General features: G+C 30.6%; 1 protein-coding gene across 1 annotated transcript in view; it reads right to left on the bottom strand.

Annotated features, from left to right (window-relative positions):
- LOC114346825 (CUGBP Elav-like family member 4) overlaps nucleotides 1-22,267 on the bottom strand; it is a 686,200-nt gene that overhangs the window by 285,399 nt on the left and 378,534 nt on the right. The gene's annotated exons all lie outside the window — the stretch shown is intronic.

Genomic DNA, 22,267 nt, shown 5'->3' with positions numbered 1-22,267 from the left:
TAAAAGGGGTTGAACGAGTCACTGATCACGAATGTAAGCAAATTTAGAAACAGCAAATCTTAATCAATTTTTGTCTAACAGAAAAACAAAAAATACATGATATTCAGAAAAGCAATGCTGACTTTTTTTGTTTTTCGAGATTTTTGGTATCTCTAACAATTTTTAAGTTATTTTGAAAAAAAGCATATTTTTCAAAATTAAAATTTTTAAAAATTTTATTTTAAAACCAATTCTTTTCCAAAATAAGCACTTTGAATCGATGAAACTTACAGATCATATAAACACAACATAAGTAAAATAATTTGTGGAGCGGTAACGATTAATTTCATTTAAGTTGCTAATTAGGGGGTGCTCTTCCCGATTTATTTTTGCCAAAACAAAAGGGACCAACTTTATTTTGAGCGTAACTTGCTTAAATTTAATGCTAGACACTTTCTATAAAAACAGAAATCAAGCTTTTTTTAAACACTTTAACCCTGCTGTCCCGTTCGAGTCAACTACACAAATGTACTGTTCGGGTCAATATGACCCAACTATGGTTTACGCTCCTTAATCGAAATAAAATAAGCTAATGGTGATAAATAAAACTTTACTAACAATAAATTATGGTTAACTAAACAAAAATTATGTTATTAATGTAACTTAAACCTTCTTAACAAAAACAAAAGACATTTTTTCTTTCAAAAAAGCCTAGTAACAAATATCTACAAAAATTTAATTCAGTTTACAACTGGGACATTAATAAAAAGAATGGATTTTACAAATATGTTTGTGATGTAATCCAATATAACAATTTGTCTTGTCATCGTTTTTACGGCAAGTTTACAGCGTGTTCGTTTAGCAGGCGGAGTTAGATTTAATAGACGGTTCACTAGCATTTTCATCTTGTCTACTTGTTCATTCTCGTGTCCTTTTTGCCAGTTCGTAAAAGCCTTTAGTTATTGGTATATTTCTTCTGGAAATGATGACTAGATTCATTAGTTTTTTCCCAATTCCTCAAGAAAAATTCGCCGTTTTCCCAATTGATTGGTATTCCATTGGATATTTATTGATGCCCATAATACGAACGCGTTGTAGGCAGAAATGCCCAGTAGATTATAAAAAACAATCATTGGCCAGCGATTTATCTCTTCTCACATATATACGTGCCAACAAGCTAATCTAGAGTATCCATTGCTCCATTATTGGAATTGTAATCTAAAATAATTTGGGGCTTTTTCATTTGATGAAAATGATGCATGATGCCTCGATTCATGATGCAAAGTACTCATAAGAACAACATTTTTATTATTTTTGGGAATATTGTCAAATCTTGCATGAAGCAAAAAAGACGAGCTATGAACTTCTCTATTCGCGATTTTTGCTGAAAGCTCCGGTTTATTTTACTTATAATCCCAGGCGTTGTATCTACTTTGTTTTAGAAGAAATTTTCCCAAATTTTACGATGAAAAAAAGTTATTATACACGTAATATTGTGGCATTTCAAATCACTACTCAAGTCACACATCACACGCATTTCTGTATAGATCTTCAATTTTAGAGCATAAGAAGTTTTACTGTTCATAACTACATAAACCCTAAAGTTTTGTGCCATATTTCGCTGGCTTGCTGGAATATACCATTTGAAGGGAGAGCGGTTGCCTCTAAAGGCAACTAGTTGCTTATCGACGGTAACATTTTTATCAGGGTTAAAAGTTCTGTTTACATTTTCTACCCATGTTTCATAAATTTCACGTATTGCCGCAAGTTTATCAAAACGTCTTCTATCCTGTCTAGTAGTTTTGTTATCAAAACGTATTACTGGCAAACTTTCTGTAAATAGATCAAGCGACATTGTTGATCTAAATATAGTACGACCCGTTTCTTCATTCCATAAACTTTTAGTTGATTCACCATGGGACTTATAAACTCGAGGTAAAAATAAAAAACCAATGTATGCTTGGAAACCAACTTTATTTATGTCTTTCCAGTTGGTTCCAAATACATGCTGTCTGTCCATGTTGGTCATATTTATAATTTGGTTTGCAACATCGTCCAGCTACACTCCAGTTGATTTTACAAGTTTTAGCTTGCAGTAACCTGTTTTTATTTACAGACGTATGCGGCTGACAAACACACAGGTACTGCTAATATAGAATACTGCCAACTAAACACACATACACAAGTAATTTTTAACGGTTTAAATACTCGGGTCACATTGACCCGAACGTACCGTAGGTAACAATTTCATTTTTATCAAAAAAATCAGGAAGTTGATTGTTTATCTCATATGCAATTGAAAGACCTCATATTAGGTAATAAAGTCACGAAACACCAAATCGTTACGCCGCGTAATAATTTGTAAAATAAGAAATAAATTATTTTTTGGGTCAAATAGACCCGAACAGGACAGCAGGGTTAAAAAAGTTATAATGGATTTTGCCAAAAAGTGCTTAATTTTTTGGATACTTGGTGAATATGAATCTATTTTTCATTGGCTATAACTCTGGTTTTACGAGGTCCAGAGACCTAACGCGTATAACATTTTTTTACTTTTTTACAGGCTATATTTTTGCTAAGAACGTTTTTTCGACAAAATACTTACTTTTTGAGTTACTTGCGAAAAACCGGCTAAAAATGTAGTTATTTTGTTGAAAAATGAACATATTCACTCGCAAATAACTCGAAAAGTGTTGACTTGGCGAAAAAGCTCTATGGAACAAAAGTTACTTAAAATTAGTCAGTTTATCCATTTCCGGGCTTATTTTGGACTTATATTTTTTCACCCCCATAAGGGGGTGAAAGTCACCTCCAGGCAAAAGCAGACATCGGCAAAATATCACTTTTTTTCTTTGACATGTAAGCTATGCGTATGCAAAATTTCATGTCAATCCAAGCGGTTCTTTAAAATTTAGAGCAAAAACCGTGAAAGAATGGACTATTAAGCAATAATGAATATAACAGTATGAATGTACGATTACATTCCATTCTACAGATTTGGAAATACCAGCACTAACATTTCAAGAAATAAATAATACGATAGCATCGCTTAAATATCTCAAAGCGCCAGGAAATGATGATATAAATGGAGAATTGAAAAAAAAGATGGAAACGTTTTACATCAAAAATTGTATGAGAGTACTGCAATAACGTAAAAAATGTCTACGTAGAAAATGTCATTCATAAGAAAGGAGATAAAAAAAAATTTCGAAACTATAGATTAGAAGCATATCGTTTACTAGCCCAGCGTATAAAGTTCTATCAATTATCTTGCTAAAGAGGCTCACTACATATTTGGAAGATATTCTAGTCAACTAAAAATGCGACTTTTGTGCTAGAAGGTTAACAATATATTAAATATATTCGATCCGACAAATATTATAAACAACTGGGAAATCAACCGAGATGTACACCAAATTTTTGTAGATTTAAAGCAAGCACATGATTCAATAAAAAGAAATAGACTATAAGAAAGTTAGTGAAGCTAACTTAAATGTGCGTGAGACACTCACATGCACAGGTAAGAATAGTAAACAGAACATCAATACCATTTAATATAAGATCAGGACCTAGACAATAAGACCCCTTATCGTCATTGTTATTCAACTTTGCATTAGAATATACAATAAGTAAAGTATCTAACTTGACAGGCGTATTTGCGAATTTAGGATCAAAACTATTGTTGGCTTTGCGGATGATCTAGATGCAGTTGCTGATTCTACAAGAGACGTGAGATATGTGTTTTCAGAACTAGAGGAAAAAACTAGTCTGGGCCATCAAATAAATGAAGAGAAGACAAAATGCATGCTCGTAACCAAAATTCCAAAACCAAGAGTTAGACAGAACATAACTATTACCTGATGACCATAACTTCGAAGTAGTAAAAGAGTTTAAATATCTGGGAGCGGCAATCACAGACGACAACCACATAGAAAAAGAGGTCTCAGCAAGTATAACTGCGGGGAATAGAGCACTATACTCACCATCATCATTATTAAGATCTAAGCTGAAAATTTAAATTAAGACTGTACATGTCAGTTATTCGCCAATTGTTACAAATGGAAGTGAAATATGGACTCTACATCAGCAGGAAATAAATAAGCTGCTGTGATTAGCGGAATATAGAGTGTTGGAGACGGTCATTTTTTAGAGAGACCAGACGGTACAACATCAGTAGGCCATCCCAGACAAAGATAGAAGGATGATGTTAAAGCCGGTTTATCTAGGATTAGGTTCCAACAATGTGAAATGGAAGCGCAATTTAGCAAGCCTTTGTATTTAGCTTCTATTACATTATCTCCCTTGATGACATTAAGGTATGACGTTTATGGGTGAAACTTATTATATTAGTACTTACTGCATTTCATTGAGTACATTGTTGTGCTGATCTTTGCTTCATAAATTAAAGCAAAATAACAAAAGACAGAAAAAAGAGAGCAGAAACAGAAGTGTATTCCATATTGCGTACAATACGTTAGGTTAGTTTAGTTCATAATGACTAAATTCACACTGAAACGGAAAATATTATGAGTATTCAGTATTTGATTCAATTGATTGTAGTATATAAGCTAGTTATATGGTATTGTGCAAGACGATGATCTCTATCTGCATTGGGCCACCCAATCCTAAAAAGAATGTAAATTGGGCTTTCACGCGTTACTTTGTCATTATATAGGAGACGCGAACTATGAGCTGTAGTTTTCTAATCAGTCTGTCACATATGTGATCATGTGATACAGACAGAGGGATGAAATTTCCATAATGGACATTAACAGCACCTTGTTATGTTATATTTAAGTACAGACAACTTTTTGCTCTGCTTAATTGCTACTCGAATATTGGTGAAATGGCGAGTTTATTTTAGACTAATTTCGATGAAGTACTCCATAGAATGACAGGAGAGGTATCACTGGTATCAGTGTCTTTCGTGAGATGGGAAAGAAACTAGTTTCTTTATTTTCCTAATATAGAATGCATCAAAAACCTTATGTCTGCTTCTATTGTTCACTTTTTACCTGGGTGAAAAGTAGGCCAACACCTTGATTCCTTATTATTTAACCGCCATTGGACCGTGAGTCCTTGCTTACTACGTCTTACCTGAGAAGTTTCAAAAAGGTGACTTAACCTAGGAAGCACTATCGAGAAGTGCTCTGTCCCAGCACTATTGATTAATTTAGGTTGTTTTGATTTACTGTTACGTTCTGATATGTCTTATAAATTCTTCTTCTTCTTTCTCATAATCTTTAGAGCTCTTCAGGGCGTCGGATGTCGGGTTCCGCCTTTTATCTATTTCTTCCAACGCTTCTATTGGTGGCCAGGTTCTTCATATCCCTCATACTCATGTGTCATCTTTCACCTATATCCCGGACCTGGTCCATCCATGTCTTCCTCGCCTTCCCTTTTTTCTTTTGTTTCCCATTTTGGCTTCATGTACCTTCTTAGTGAGTATCTTTTGCTCCATTCGTTGTAAGTGTCCAAACCAAGCTTAATTGTTTGTTTTCGATCTTCCTCATTATCGGTTATTGTTCCAGCTATCTTCTTATATCTTTATTTCTGAATCTAGCAAACTTGGTAACTCCAGCTATTCTTCTCATGTATTTCATCTCGGTCGCGTTTATCACTGATTCATGTTTCTTTTGCACTATCCATATTTCCGCCTCATATGTCATTATCGGATTTACTATGCTGTTATATACTCTGAGTTTAGTTTTGTTGTTTATTTTTGACTTTCCAAAAATTGTATTATTTAAAGAATAATACACGTTCGTTGCCTTCTTCGGTTTATTACTTATTGCCAAGTCCGTTTTCCCATCATCTTATATTATATTTCCCAAATATTCAAAAGTAGATACGTGTTCTATTACTTGTTCCCTTACTATTATATTATTAGTATTCCTTTCTTTTTCCTCATCTTCATTTATTAGCATAAGTTTTGTTTTGTTGACATTCATTTCCATTTTTAAATTCTGTATCTCTTTTTGCCAAATATCCTACTAGTTTCTGCATTTTCTCTACTGTGTCTGTGATAAAAACTATATCATCACCGTATAGAAGAGAGTTGAGCTGCATTTAAGTTTTTATATCATACTATATATTGAAGGTTTCTCGTTTGACCTTTGGTATTTTTTATTAAAGTATCCATGACTATTATAAACAAGAGGGGGCTTAGTCCATCTCCTTGTTAAATTCCCTTATCCCATTTAAAAGTGCCTTATCTTTCTCCGTTATAAATTCATGAGATTAATAATTTGTACTAATCACCTTTATTATATTAACTATATTGTATTAATCACTAGAACAATTGTTTATATTACTTGATGGGAATTGTTAAAAAGTAAGGGAAGATAAAAAACTTGGTTAAAACTATAATAATTAATTGTAAAGCATCAAAATTCTCAATATCAGTTATATTACAAGATTACAAGAAAGCAACAATTAAATCAACAACAACTAGATTCAGAAGTCTAATTAGGAGGATCTGAGATGAAAATCCTTCTGCGTATATGATTTTTTTTGGGCCAAGAAGCCCCAAATGGATCGGATATAATAAGCGGCTCTCTTAAGACAATTAAATACACAAAACTTCAGGAGGGTACTACGTAACCTTAATAAAACGGAGTCAACAACATGCCATTTTTATCTTTCACTTCTACCGTTCCATCCATCAATTTTTCGACATTGTTAAAATTAAAGTTTAAAACCTAAAATAAATCCTAAACAAATGGGTATAGTAAGTCATAAGAAACACACATTCAAGGACTAATATTTCAAGAAAAATGTTACATCAGAGGAACGATACATAATTTCTAAAGATATTAAAACATATTTTCAGGTTTACAGGTTATACGTCGACATTTATAAGATTTTTATGCGCCAATAGCGGTATCTCAGCTTTGCAAAATAGTACATTATATACCGCGGGACTGAAGTAGTACATTTAATCCTGAAGGTAAAGTTTATGGCCCGACCGCAGGGAGGGCCATAATTTACCTGAAGGATTAAATGTACTTCAGTCGCAAGGTATATACGATACTTTTCGTACTTCCGGTATGATTTTATTAATTATTTCAATAATTTCAATCAGTTTTTTCTCTCTTCAGCTCATTTAATAAACTGTCTTTAAAATAAGTTACCATAGTAACATTGCGTTGTGACAGTTATAATTTAGAAACATTGTCATTACTAGTGTCATTGTAAAGAAACATTGGTTCAATATGAAAAGGACCTATCTGTTACTCGTCAGTTACCTGCTGCATTAACCCAGGAAAGACTGGTCAATATGACGAACTGTCACAATATTAATTTGAATATTAACGTTAATTACCATTCTAATTAATTATATTTTTCAATAAAATATCCCTTAAATTCGTTTGTTTGTGATTTAATCGTTCCGGGAGTTTCGTCAATATTTAATCCCGGAGGGATTAAATGTGACACTTTAGTACCTGTCACAAGGGAGTGAAGTTGTCACTTTAGGCCCGGAAGTACGAAAAAGATTATGTTATACGACAAGGTCGAATCCTCAGTAACTACACGGCCGATCATAGCGAGGGTATACGAGCAGATTGCACTAAGTCAAAAATCACTGTTTTGGGAAAATCAAGTTTTAGTAAAATTGTTAAATATAAACCAAAATTACACAAAGAGTATTACTTTTAGTTTAATTCTATTACTTGTATAGAAATATTAATGGTATTTTAAAGAATGTGATATATTACAAGAACAGTTATTGTTTCTGGTTAATTAGTAATCATTTTTGCACGATTGATCATTTTTGACTGTTTACCGTGACAGATTTTACGTCAGTAGGTGACATTTACTAGCAACTCGACGGTAAGTAATCCAACTCGACGGTAAGTACTCCAACTCGACGGTAAGTAATTCACTTACCGTCGAGTTAAAAAATCTCTTAATTTTAATTTATTTTTTGAAAGAATAAAGAAAACTAACGAATTATTTATTAATATTGAAACATATGGTACAATTTGTTAAATTCTTTAATGAAATCCCACTTGTTTGGGGTGTGGTTTCACTTCTAACAGAAACTCCTGCAGAATCGCATACATTAGTAGTATTACTAGTATTGCACAATATTTTTTCGGCAAAATCTATTTTATTTTGAAAAGGATCTTCTACACAGCTTTCTGCCACTGCCACGATGAACGCCAACCTCCATGACGCTTTAATCCGAGGACATCAACACCTTTATTAGCCAAAAGCGTTGCTGATGTCCTCCTGAACGAATGGCCAGTATAGTTCTCGGGATTAGGCAAATTTAAGAATTTGGCAATTTGAGAAGGCCAGCCCCCGATTGTCCCTTTACCTATTACTTGAGCACAACATTTTCCTTTGGCGTATCTTAAGAACAAATGATTTGATTTTACTTGTAATGGACGAAGTTTTATATACTTTTGCAGAATTTCTAAATATGGAATTTTATCGCCTGGTTTATTAACGACTGTAAAAGTACGCTGGATGTTCGTTTTTGTATTGGGTACTTTTACAATCATTAAACTATCGGTTTGTTGGATGTCATTCATAGTAATATTATATAATTCTTCTCTTCTACAGGCACCAGATATTCCCAATATCATTGCGACCTACAAATTATGAAAAAATCTTCATTAGAGTATTTCTTTTACCTAAACTAGCTTATATTACCTTGTGAACTAGAAATTCTTCATCCGGTGCTTCCATCAGAAATTTTTCAAATTGCTCCCGTGTAAAAATGCTCGCTTTCTTAGGCCTGTAGCCAACATTTTTTCTCTTCAAATACGCGATCAAAGTTGAAAACTTGGAAATATCAATGCCATCATAAAGAAAAACGGTGGATTTAATCATTGAATATTCTGCCCAGAGGCTTCCAGGAGCTTTCAACTGCATATGTCTTTGAACGAAATATGCCAATAGAGTCTTTTCTTCGATTCTTAAATTCTTGCCTTCGCACCATTTTTTAAAACTTTGTTAGGTATTCTGATAACGGATTTTGGATTTTTCGGGAATAATTGCGGAACACCCTTCTTCCCAAGCCCGTTCAATTTCTTCAAATTCACTTTCGCTCATATTTTAATTTATAATAATCAAAATTGTACTTAAAATTATTGACAACTAAATAAAAACTCAATTCTCCATTGTTGTTATGCACCCTAGTTACTACCTAACAACCAAAGTATCTATCTTGATAAAATAAATGAAACTAGTCAATATGACGAAAATGTTCAATTTTATAATTTATAATGGTATCAATCGTGCAAAAAACGTTATAAGCATGTCGAACGTTAAGGGTAACCGATCTCAGACAATAATTGGAGTCGTCGCCCCGCTCCTCCTCCAAACAATTGTCTTCGATCGGTATAAAACCCTTACCGTTCTCCATACTTAATACACTATTTTTTTAATAAATAATGAACTGACTTAGTGCATTCTGCTTGTTACTAATGTTACTATTTTACACAAGTATGTAGACACACAACTAATCCCATTTTAATGTTAATTTTAGTTGTATCAATTTTAGCATTATAATGTTTTATCCTATAATCTTAGACAACTAGAATTTCGGCATTAAAAAAATCCTGTTGAAAAATAAAAATAAAAATAAAAGAAACAATAGAAATTTTCAGAAATATAATTATTAAAAACAAAAAAAATAAAAAAAGCAAATAGATGATTAGTCTTCTTTATCTAGACTAGGGCATTTAGGATTTTTAAATACTGCACATAGAAACTTGTAAATTTTTGAATTGTATTCAAGATGATGTCAGAAAAAAATATATAATAGAAAAATGGATGGAAATGCATACTTGCACTTTAGAAGTGCAAAAAATGTATCCAAAGGTGCATAAACATATCCAAATAAGTGTATTGAGGGCCAGATTTTGTCACTCGATGGTTTTTTGGTCGTTCACGCCATCAGAACCGACCACCGGAGCACATGATGCCCAGGTTCACTGCTAAAGCTCATGATCTGGAGTTTCGTGGGTTCTCGGAAAATTGATGCAAACAGATTACTCGAGGGTTTTTGGGACCGCTGAATAAGAATACGACATCAAAACCGACCCTCGATGCACAAACACCCTCCAAACTCTATAAGGTAAAATGCCTTAGAAGTGACCTAGGGCACCAGATGGTTCGGGTTCGTTTCTGATGGCGTATTCGTACTAAGTGACCCCAAAAACCGCCTAGTAATCTATTTGCATGCATTAAGTGCCGAAATCCCTCGAAACTTCAAAGATGCCGTGACCCTAAACACCAGCTATCCGTTCTGAAGGTGTATGCGTCTTCAGCACACCCAAAGATTCCATAAGTAATCTGTTTGCATCAATTTAATGCCGAAAATCCTCTAAACTCCAGAAGATGATGTGGCTTAGAAGTGACACTGTGCCCGCCCTAGGTATCCCGAGGGTCGTTGCTGATGGCGAATTCCTATTCAGCGCCCCCAAAAGCCCCAGAGTGACAAAATCTGGCCCATAATTATCTTGACATGTCTATGCACGTTTGGATACATTTTTTGCAGTTTAAAATGAAATTATACACTTCCACCCATTCTTCTATTGTAGAATTTTTCCCGACATCATCCTGAACACAATGCAAAAAATTGTCTATAGATGCTGTATTTAAAATCTATTGACTCCGGTGATTTTAGTGCTAAATGATCTAATATGAATCATAGACATCAGGTTCCGCCAGAACATTGATAATTTTTCATCAAACGGCAAATCTTCGTAACACCTGTGAAATACTTCTGGCATCTGGTATTACTTTCTTTTCGCATAACTGCATTAACACATTATTTTTGGCACACCTAACTTTAATCGGCGTAGAGTACAATTTTGGAAAATTTTTAATACTCAAAAATAGTTGATTAGCACGGCTTGATCTGAGTTGTCACATTTATGGCCCTTTAATTAGTTAAAAGGTTTCTCTTGTTCGTACATTAACCTTTTGATTTAAACCTAACGATAGTTATACAGATTGTACAACCAGAATGTTTAAGTCAAAGTTAATGCAGTGTTGTATGTTCAATTTTCGCAAAAATAGTACAAGCAGACTGTATTAAGAGTACTTAATGCATTTTGCTAGTAAATGAAACAGTCAAACTGACTTAGTATTAAATTTTTATCTGTTATTATAATAAGTACCACTTACTGTGTTTTTGCAGTATATAGAGCATACCTTTTTATATACGACTGCATTAATAGTTGAATAACTAAAAAAATTGACTTAGTGCATTCTACTGGTATACCCGGTTCTATACTCTTTAGTCGGGGTACATAATTTTGTTTTCTGATCCAAGAAAGACGTGTAAAGCTTATTTCCTTTTATATTTCATTAGTCTAAAAACAATGTTTTAATCTTGATCACCCATCCAAACAGCATTTGGTAAACTCTATTCATATCCTAACGAACAAAAACTATACTCAGCATCTAGAGATATAGGTAGGTACTTCAACAGTATGAAATAATTGTTTTCACATGTAATTAGCAAGCACAGAGCTCTAGCCAGGACAACATAACAGAGATAGTGATAACATAACACAAAACGATATCTAAAATACAAATGCTCAATATTAAACTTTTAGATAAGAAAGGATAGCTGGACTAGTAGTAAAACCACAGTACCAAATTTTCAGTCATTTTTGAATTGTGTATGAAAACCGTAAATTGCTTTGTTAATATACCTACATTATTGTAATATATAATACAAATAATAAATATCCAAATTCAATAAACAACAATTATTTATTTCTTCAGATATATTTACTAAAGATTGCTGTAAAAACAATTTAAAAAAAAGCTGCTTTGATGAAAGCTTTAGAGCATGAACCAGTGCTGTTATGGTCTGTCTGTCCAATTAGTTTTGAATTAAGGTCTCAATGATTATACGTGTGAAAAATAAAAGAATAGATAGATGGATGTATTAATCATTGCATGTAAGCATGCACATAAGTATAAACGAAAAATTTAATTAAATAATAACTTTAATAACTAAATAATTTTTTTGCATAAACCAATCGTTTTTGTTGCTCACAAGTTCAAGTTGACAGAGCAAGTTCAAAACTTCATTATTCCATGCTAAAAAAACACAAATAAAGCTACCATAAAATCAAAATTTGCTTATATTCAGTAAAGTTAAATTTTCAAATTCTTGCCCATTCATTTTTTTCTTCGCCAAAAATAGCGCTCTCTAGCTAGTTTAAATTCTGCATTATTAAGATATTGGGAGTTCAACATTTAAGTTATTTAATAGAACTCTGTAATTTAATCAAAATTGATATTCCTTAACATATATGATATATTTTATTTTTATTTATTGTTATGTTCTTTATCTGCATAATATAAAATTGAAGACTACTGTACTAATTAGGAAAATGACAAAATAAATAAATAAGTCGTAACAAATAGCAGGAAATAACTAATAATAAAATACTCAAAACTTTTGTTTTCAATAATTCAATGGGTCTACACTTGATAGTCTTTAACTGAAGTAACATCACATCACTTAAGAAGGGCTACAATATATGTAGTGACATTAATTTGTAATATGTATATGTCGTGAAGTAGTGAAAACAAAAGTGTTCGGTGTTTTTTATTAGATAAAATGAACTTCCATCAGTTAACGGTCGAAACGATCAATTAAAATGAAATAATTAACATTATTATTAGCCTTCATTTTTCAACGTTTTTTAACTTCTCAATATGAATTTCATTAATTTGTTATAAACTTCGTAGCCCTAAAAAATCGCTAGATGATATTTTTGCTAGTATTATCAAGAAACCCCTCGTAGTGTTGTCTAATTTGCAATCTGCAGGTCACAGGATCTGCATAGAATAACATCCCGTGGATATTCTCTTCGTAGTCTTTCATTAATATACATGCCCCATTCCTGTGATGGTTGTTGCTTCAATTAGCCCCCATAGCCCCATAGTTATTAGTTTATTGTAAATATTGATGCACTGTATAAAGGGAATACTAATTAGTGGTATTTTCACGCAAAGTAAACGATCGGTGGAAAATTGGTTAGTGGAAAAAGCGGCGTTCAAATATATGGAAGCTAGAAAATGTTTCTGCTAAAATGTAGAGTGTAGTCAGAAAATTGCGCAATGAAGCAATTTTATTATTAGTTCCACGAAAAAGCATTTCTCGGTTGCTGAAATTGTAATTGATATGAAAAATACATTAATTTATAATATTTTACGGCTTTTTAGTTAACCTTCGGATGACCAAGCGGGGGAAATTGTGACCCCAGCGTATGTTTTTCTTTAATAAATTCAAAAGTATTTTCAATTTTTAACTCATTATTTTTTTTAGTTGACTTTAATATCATTCTAGATATCCTCATATTTTGAAATAAAAAAAATTCCCTATATTTTACGAATAAAAAATATATTCTGAAGTTGATGTTTAGTTAAATAGCGTCTATTATGTGTAATTCCAAGTAGTTTTACGCTAATGACGTCGACTTTGCAAAGTAACAAGATACTTACTCAACATACACACTACACATGACACTAATATATTATTTTTACTACAAAAGCGATATTACGTAGGTCAAAATTTTTGACGTAAGAGAACTGTCAAAACATTAGAATGTGACTTTTCATTATTGCCATGTTTATTATAAACTTTATTATAAACATGGCAATAATGAAAAGTCACATTCTAATGTTTTGACAGTTCTCTTACGTCAAGAATTTTGACCTACGTAATATCGCTTTTGTAGTAAAAATACTATACTCATGTTGTGACTGGCTGAATGACATAAAGTCCATGCCATAAAAAAAACTTCATTTTTTTGTTAAATTGTCATTTTTTACATTTTTGACCTGGGGTCATTTTTACCCCCCTTGGTCATCCGTGTAACAAAAAAAGGTTGGTCATCGGAAGGTTAAAGCAATCGTATTAAAAACAATTTTAGACGCGCTCTTGGGCGTGTAAAAGGAAGATTTCTAATGATGTTAACTTAGAAATACACAATAATATGTTTAATTTAAATTGCATAAATGGATAATAAAGCGTTTTTATGAAGCACATGTGTTCGGAACACACTGTAACTGTAGTCGAACGAAGGTGATATTTTGACATGAATTGGTCACATTTATTTGACAGTTGCGATATTGACACTTCAGATTTGTTTTTATTCTTTTCTATAAGTATTTGTTTTATAATATTTATTGTTTTTATTATTTACTTTAACGAAAGATTATAACTTAATTCTTGTTTTCTATTTCTAATGTTTTTATTTATTTACATTGAAGATTAATTTGTTCTGTTGTACAATCCACTTCGCCATAATTATGTGATCTATTTGATTTAAAGTCAAGTCAAAAATTTTGTGTAATTGGGCAACAATGTCAACTTAGATCTCTGACGTAGATAAGGACGTGCAACGGTAAGTACAGTATGTCCCTGTAAGTTGTATCCATATGGAAAACTTTTTTATTATTAATTTTACGAAAAAAAGTTATTCTTCATAAAAAGCTCTGCATGGTCCAAAACCTAAGATTCAATCATCAAATCTCAAATTTTATGAATATTATACGAGGTATGTCAAAAAGTTTGAATTTCACTCAAGAGTAAAGTAGCTTTATTTTTCACAATATTGAAAACTGCTATTATGAAAAGTTGTTTGGAATTAAAAACTATATTCTAATATGCAACTACATCCTTCAAGTTGAAAAAAAATTTTTTTTTGAAAAGTTATGGATAACGTAATAGGCCAATCAAGTTAGGTTTTTTCTAGACTTAACGGAAAAGACGAGGTTTGACAGTTGAAATGTGTAGTACGAGATATTACAAAAAGACTACCATCTTGGGATTCATCAATTTTTTAGTGGAACATTTTTTAAATAAACAATCAAAACGTCAAACTTAGTTTTTTGCTCATAACTTAAAAACTTGTTTATTTAGAAATTTGACGTCCACAGATAACTTTTTTAAAAAAAAAAGATACATCGAATGAGATACGCTAAATAAAAATCGGTTAATAAACAAAAAAGTTATTGCAAAACGGAAGACAAAATCACTGTTTTTGAATATTGTTAATAACAATTTTATTGTTTATTAGAATATGTTTTAATATAACTAAAATTGAGGGCATTATGGTGTTTGAATGGTGTGCAAAAAATGGTCCAGATCTGTTAAATAGTTTTCGCAAAATTGAATTTGTTTATAAAATTTTTTGAAAAATGAGCTAATTTCTGAGGCTGGTCCAGTTAATATGGCTGAATATATCTCAATAGTCCGGGGCTCATTTCCTTCGTTAAGATGTATACTAACAGCGTATGAAAAAAAAGTAAAAAAAAATTACATATACGTACACAAAATTATTTGTTAATAAATAGCAGTTTTTAAGCTTATAAACAATTACAATAATTTCGTAGAAATTAGATCAAATTAAATGGCAATAAAAAATACGGAAAGCTGGTTAAAATACACAACTTGTAAAAAAAAATTTAGGTCGTACGACCCTTGGGGTCTGAGATAGCCCCTTTTTTTGAAAAAATCACTGTTACGTTAATTAACAACACTAAGATCTGAAATTAACCAATATTTTATAAGAAAAGTCAAAGTTTTTAACAAAGTTTTTAGCAAGAAAAAATGTTAAAAATTGTTTAAACAGTAGTGTTATAAACAAAAAGTATTTTGCGTTCCGACTAAAGTAAAAAATAGCGGGCGTAGTCGACTGACTGAATAGTGCAGCAACTCCTAAAATTACGTTATTCCGACCACAAAAATCAACTTTAAAGTGAATAACAAATTTTCATCATTCCTTATGTTTTCGAGGTCTCCGAATCCGAATATGGAGTTTATTTTTTTCTAGAGTTAGTGGAACATGTTCAAAAATCAAATTTTATGCCAAAATGCGATAAATAAATTTTGATGATTTTTCAATTTTAACTCACTGTATTTTTGGTCGCTGTAAATATTTCCTTTTGAAAATTTTACTGTGTTACCTTTGAAGAATTTAGATAACAATGAGATTTGTCCAAAATGATTAAACACATTAAAAGAGAAGTTGTTAATTTTTAAACATTTTGTCGTCAGATTTCGTTAGTTTCATGCTTACTTAAAAAAGTTGAGTGACAAACTTTTTAGTTTATAATTTTAACTAACACAGAAATAAAATATAATTCATGAAAAAGTTTTTCAATAAAATTTAATTTAAAATATGCAACAGGAAAAATGTTATGTGACTTTATAGACGAGCGGCACACTGGCACACCCCAAAAAAAGCTTATTTCTCGAGATACTGGTACTAATTTTGGTAATAGGTACTTTATATTTTTGATGGTGCTGAAAACGAAAATTAGGGTTGTTTTGAATTTTACGTGGGGGAACATTATCAAAATCGCAACTTTACCCTAAAAATAAAAATCACGTTTTTTGCGTTTAACTTGCTACAACTCAGTTCCATTGTAATATTTTTTTTTGAAATTTTTATAGTATATATTTCTCACCATTCTGAAGACAATGGGACCTGCTTCAATATTTCTGTCTTGCTATAAAGAAAGTTATAAATTGTTTGAAGTAAAAGGTGCAGATTTTTGAACTGCAAAGTTTAATCGCAAAAGTTGAGTGACAAAATTTGAAATTTAGCTGTTCAATTAATTTTATGTTAAAATCTAGAGTACAGAGAACAAAATGTTTTATAGAAAAAAGGTGGTGTAACTTTTAATTTTAAGAAAAACGTGATTTCATTTTTTTTATTTTTAGGGTAAAATTTCGATTTTGACAATGTTTCCCCACCTAAAATTCAAAATAAAACTCATTTTCGTTTTCAGCACCATCAAAAACATAAAGTAAGACCAAAATTAGCCATTCACCACAGTGTGGTTGATATCTCGAGAAATGAGCGTTTTTTTTTTGGGGAGTACCACTCGTCTATAAGGTCGCGTAACTTTTTCTGTTGCATATTTTGACTTGAAATTTTCCAGAAAACTTCTTCAGGACCTATGTTTTAATGCTGCGTTGATTAATATTATAAACTAAAGTTTGTCACCCAACTTTTATAAGTTAACAGAAAACTAATGAAAAAAATTGTTTAAACAATTTTCCGGCCGCGGTAGCTCTTGGTACCCTTTGGATTTGTTATAAGGAACTTTTTTTTGAATAAGTTTGTGCAAAAAATAAGAATCGGAATAATTTACCTAACGGGGTCGACGATACAGCCTGGACTACACACGGATTCAAAATAGAGAATAAAAAATGGCCTATACCTACCAATCGGGTTCTACTGTACCAAGTTTACTATTTTTTTTATCTATGGTACCACATTAAAATAATAATGTTTATCTTATTTTCATTGCAAAATTATCCAAAACAAAGCAGCTAATGGGATGTATAAACCTTTTTTAAGTGGCCTTTTTATTGTCATTTTTTAAATTTATTTATTTAAAATATAATTTTACTAAATAAATGTGCAAGATAATAATATTCATAAAATGCAAGTTTCTACCAAAATATATAAATATAATATTAAGCTTCAAATCAGGTATACTTTCAATGTTAAAAATGGGCTGCACCGGTCTAGCGCTAGCGAATGGTAGTCCGCGAATTTATTCTCATTCGGCTACGCCCATTATGTTTTTTTACTTTAGTCGCAACGCAAAATACTTTTTGGTTATAACACTACCGTTTTAACAATTTTTAACATTTTGTCTTGCTAAAAACTTTGTTAAAAACTTTGACTTTTCTTATAAAATATTGGTTAATTTCAGATCTTAGTGTTGTTAATTAACGTAACAGTGATTTTTTCAAAAAAAGGGGCATTTTTTCAAAACAACCCTAATTTTCGTTTTCAGCACCATCAAAAATATAAAGTATTACCAAAATTATTATCAGTATCTCGAGAAATAAGCTTTTTTTGGGGTGTGCCAGTGTGCCGCTCGTCTATAAAGTCACATAACATTTTTCCTATTGCATATTTTAAATTAAATTTTTTTCGAAAACTTCTTCATGAATTATATTTTATTTTTGTGTTAGTTAAAATTATAAACTTAAAAGTTTGTCACTCAACTTTTTTAAGTAAGCATGAAACTAACGAAATCTGACGACAAAATGTTTAAAAATTAACAACTTCTCTTTTAATGTGTTTAATCATTTTGGACAAATCTCATTGTTATCTAAATGCTTTAAAGATAGCACAGTAAAATTTTCAAAAGGAAATATTTACAGCGACCAAAAATACAGTGAGTTAAAATTGAAAAATCATCAAAATTGATTTATCGCATTTTGGCATAAAATTTGATTTTTGAACATGTTCCACTAATTCTAGAAAAAAATAAACTCCATATTAGGATTCGGAGACATCGAAAACATAAGGAATGACGAAAATTTGTTATTCACTTTAAAGTTGATTTTTGTGGTCGGTATAACGTAATTTTAGGAGTTGCTGCCGGTCGTCAACCGCGTGCACTATTCAGTCAGTCGACTACGCCCGCTATTTTTTACTTTAGTCGGAACGCAAAATACTTTTTGTTTGTAACACTACTGTTTAAACAATTTTTAACATTTTTTCTTGCTAAAAACTTTGTTAAAAACTTTGACTTTTCTTATAAAATATTGGTTAATTTCAGATCTTAGTGTTGTTAATTAACGTAACAGTGATCTTTTCAAAAAAAGGGGCTGTCTCAGACCCCAAGGGTCGTACGACCTAAAATTTTTTTTTAGAAGTTGTGTATTTTAACCAGCTTTCCGTATTTTTTATTGCCATTTAATTTGATCTAATTTCTACGAAATTATTGTAATTGTTTATAAGCTTAAAAACTGCTATTTATTAACAAATAATTTTGTGTACGTGTATGTAATTTTTTTTTACTTTTTTTTTCATAGGCTGTTAGTATACATCTTAACGAAGGAAATGAGCTCCGCATTATTGAGATACATTCAGCTATATTAACTGGACCAGCCTCAGAAGTTAGCTCCTTTTTCAAAAAAATTTATAAACAAATTCAATTTTGCGAAAACTATTAAACAGATCTGGACCATTTTTTGCACACCATTCAAACACCATAATGCCCTCAAGTTTAGGTATATTTAAACATATTCTAATAAACAATAAAATTGTTATTAACAATATTAAAAAACAATGATTTTGTCGTCTGTTTTGCAATAACTTTTTTGTTTATTAACCGATTTTCATTTAGCGTATCTCATTCGATATATCTTTTTATTCTAAAAAAGTTACCTGTGAACGTCAAATCTCTAAATAAACAAGTTTTTAAGTTATGAGCACAAAACTAAGTTTGACGTTTTGATTGTTTATTTAAAAATTGTTCCACTAAAAAATTGATGAATCCCAAGATGGTAGCCCTTTTGTAATATCTCATACTACACATTTCAACTGTCAAACCTCGTCTTTTCAATTATGTCGAAAAACGGCTTATTTTTTACTAACTTGATTGGTCTATAACATTATTTCAGTTATTTCAATTCTAATAACTCTTTTATTATTAATTTTACGAAAAAAAGTGATTCTTATTAAAAAGTTTTGCATGATCTGAAACCTAGAATCATATGTAAAATTTTATCAATTTTTTACGAGGTATGTCAAAAAATATTAATTTCGCTCAAGAGTAAAATACCTTTATTTGTCACAATATCGAAAAATGTTATTATGAAAAGTTATTTAGAATTAAAAACTATGTTTCATTATATACCTACATTCGTCTAATTAAAATATTCTGAACTATAAAGGTACTTTAATTTGATCTAAATTTATCTTTTTTGACCCACCTCGTATAAAATTTATAAAATTTTATATAAGATGGTTGTATTTTAGGTTTTAGACCATGCAGAACTTTTTATTAAGAATCACTTTTTTTCGTAAAATTAATAATAAAAGAGTTATCTGAATTGAAATAACCGAAAATAATGTTAGTTATCCATAATTTTTCAAAACAATTTTTTTTCAATTAGAAGAATGTAATTTCATACTAGAATATAGTTTTTAATTACAAACAACTTTTCATTAGAGCAATTTTCAATATTGTGAAAAATAAAGCTACTTTATTCTTGAGTGAAATTCAAACTTTTTGACATACCTCGTATAATATTAAAAAAATTTGATATTTGATGATTGAATCTTAGGTTTTGGACCATGCAGAGCTTTTTATGAAGAATAACTTTTTTTCGTAAAATTAATAATAAAAAAGTTTTCCATATGGATACAACTTACAGGGACATACCTACTATATATTAGACGGACTGTACTTACAATTAATGTTTTCAATTCAAAAATGTGATTCCTGTCTAGTGGTTCTAAAAGATTTGACATAAGTTAAACTTTGTAAAATTTCAAAAATTAGTTGCTTATAAGAGATATTTTATTGTAGCATAACTCCGAAGATAGATTTGTAAGCCAAAAGCACTCAGCTAGGAAATTGATCAATTTTACACCCTTAAAAAATACTTTTCTTTTCCCATTCATTAAGCAAATGATACATGTTTTCTGTAGATTAAATTAGATTTTTTATTAAATTTTGTTTTTAAACCAAAATAAATGCCAACGCTGTTAGAAATCCCTAATCGAGTTTGTTACTTGAGTTTACTACATTGATCTCGTTGTTACTCTTTTTCTACTCTTTGGTAAAGTGTTAAAGAGTTCTTTCAAAGATGGTCCGATTTTCCGTTCAATTTGTAGTTTCTATCCGTTTAGCAAAAGTTTCACGTTCTTTTTATAGTCGAGTCTGATCTTGCGTGAAAAATTTAATTCGTACCAAACGTCAGAGGTGCATATAAGGAAAGGATGTAGGGATAAACTTTAAACATTAAATTAAATTTTTTCTGTCCTATTTTTATGGGAAATAATTATTTATTTCTAAGTCAAATAGTTTCCAGCCGATGTACCTGTAATACACCCAGAGGTTGTTTGTTTCCAATATGGTTTAAAGATGTTCCATGGTTGAATTTATCATCATCGAATTTATGTCAAGTTTAAGTTTAATTTAAGGATCACTATGTAAGTTTATCGTTATTACGCCTACAAAATCAGTGGATATACTCATTATTTTATCAAGACTTTTTTTTATTTATTTATTTATTTTATTTATTGTTTATACATATGACCTGGCCTCTAGTGACTAATCCAGGTCGTTTTTTCCTGATGGGATTACAGATATTTTTTTATATTTTTACATTTTTTACTAAACTACTTAATCTATTTTTACAATTTATTAATTAATTTGCCATAATCTATTAATTACATTTAACAAATACATTTAACAAATTTAAATAAACAATATATATTTGTTAAAATATTTTTGGTACTATCAACTCCCTTCTAAGTTATAAAGACAGTCCCTCTATTTTCAGAAGAGAGTTGGTAGTCTTTATTTTTTTTAATTTAATGAATTACTTATTGAATTATTATTTCTATTTATTTATTTTATATTTAATTATTATTATTATAATTGTAAATATCTATTTTTGAATTTATATTTTATTTTATTTATTTTAACTTTATCTTACTCAACTTCATCAGGGTTGGATTATTTGTTGTCTTCTTCTATTATTATAGATTTCTTGTTGTTTTTTAGATATTATTTCTGTTAGATTGTTTAATATTCCAAAATATTCTTCATTTTGTAATATATCTTTTATTTCAATTATTTCTAATTTTCTTCTCATTTCTCTATGTTCTTCATTTTCTATAGTATTTTCACAATGTAACACTATATGTTCTGGTGTACCTAGTTCTCCACATTCACAATATGCATCATCTTTTAAGTTAAATCTTTCCAAATATGTTGGGTACGGTCCATGTCCTGTTAAAAAGTGTACTAATCCTTGTTTTGGATTAAAATAATTTGGAATGTTTTCTAATATTGGTATAAAATTGTATAAACGTCTAGATTTTGTTGAATTTTCCCATTCATTTTGTCTTTTTCTATTTATTATTTCTTTTAATTCTCTTTTATTTCTTATATCTAATCCTATTATTTTATCAAGATTTTTTATGTAACTTTTATATAACTTTTATCAAGATTTTTTTTAAATAACTTTTATCAAGACTGAAAACGAACGGTTCGATTAATTTTACATAACCTCTTTAATTTATTTTCTTCTTCTTTAGGTGACGTGTTCGTTTTCGGACATAGGCCATCATCAAAATCATCATGTTTACAACTTCCTGAAATCTATCTATATCGGCTGCTGCGAGAATAATAATTCTTCTACTGTGCAACGACACGATTGCCTAATATTACGTAGCCATGAAAGTTTTTTCGACCAATCCAACTCATTTCCTCCACTTTTACTTGTCTTGTTTATTTCTCTACACAAATCTAT

The sequence above is a fragment of the Diabrotica virgifera genome, chromosome 4 (genome assembly GCF_917563875.1).
Source record: "Diabrotica virgifera virgifera chromosome 4, PGI_DIABVI_V3a".
Taxonomy (NCBI): Eukaryota; Metazoa; Arthropoda; class Insecta; order Coleoptera; family Chrysomelidae; genus Diabrotica; species Diabrotica virgifera.
Note: the sequence above shows the minus strand (reverse complement) of the source record. Positions and strands in the feature narration are given on the sequence as shown.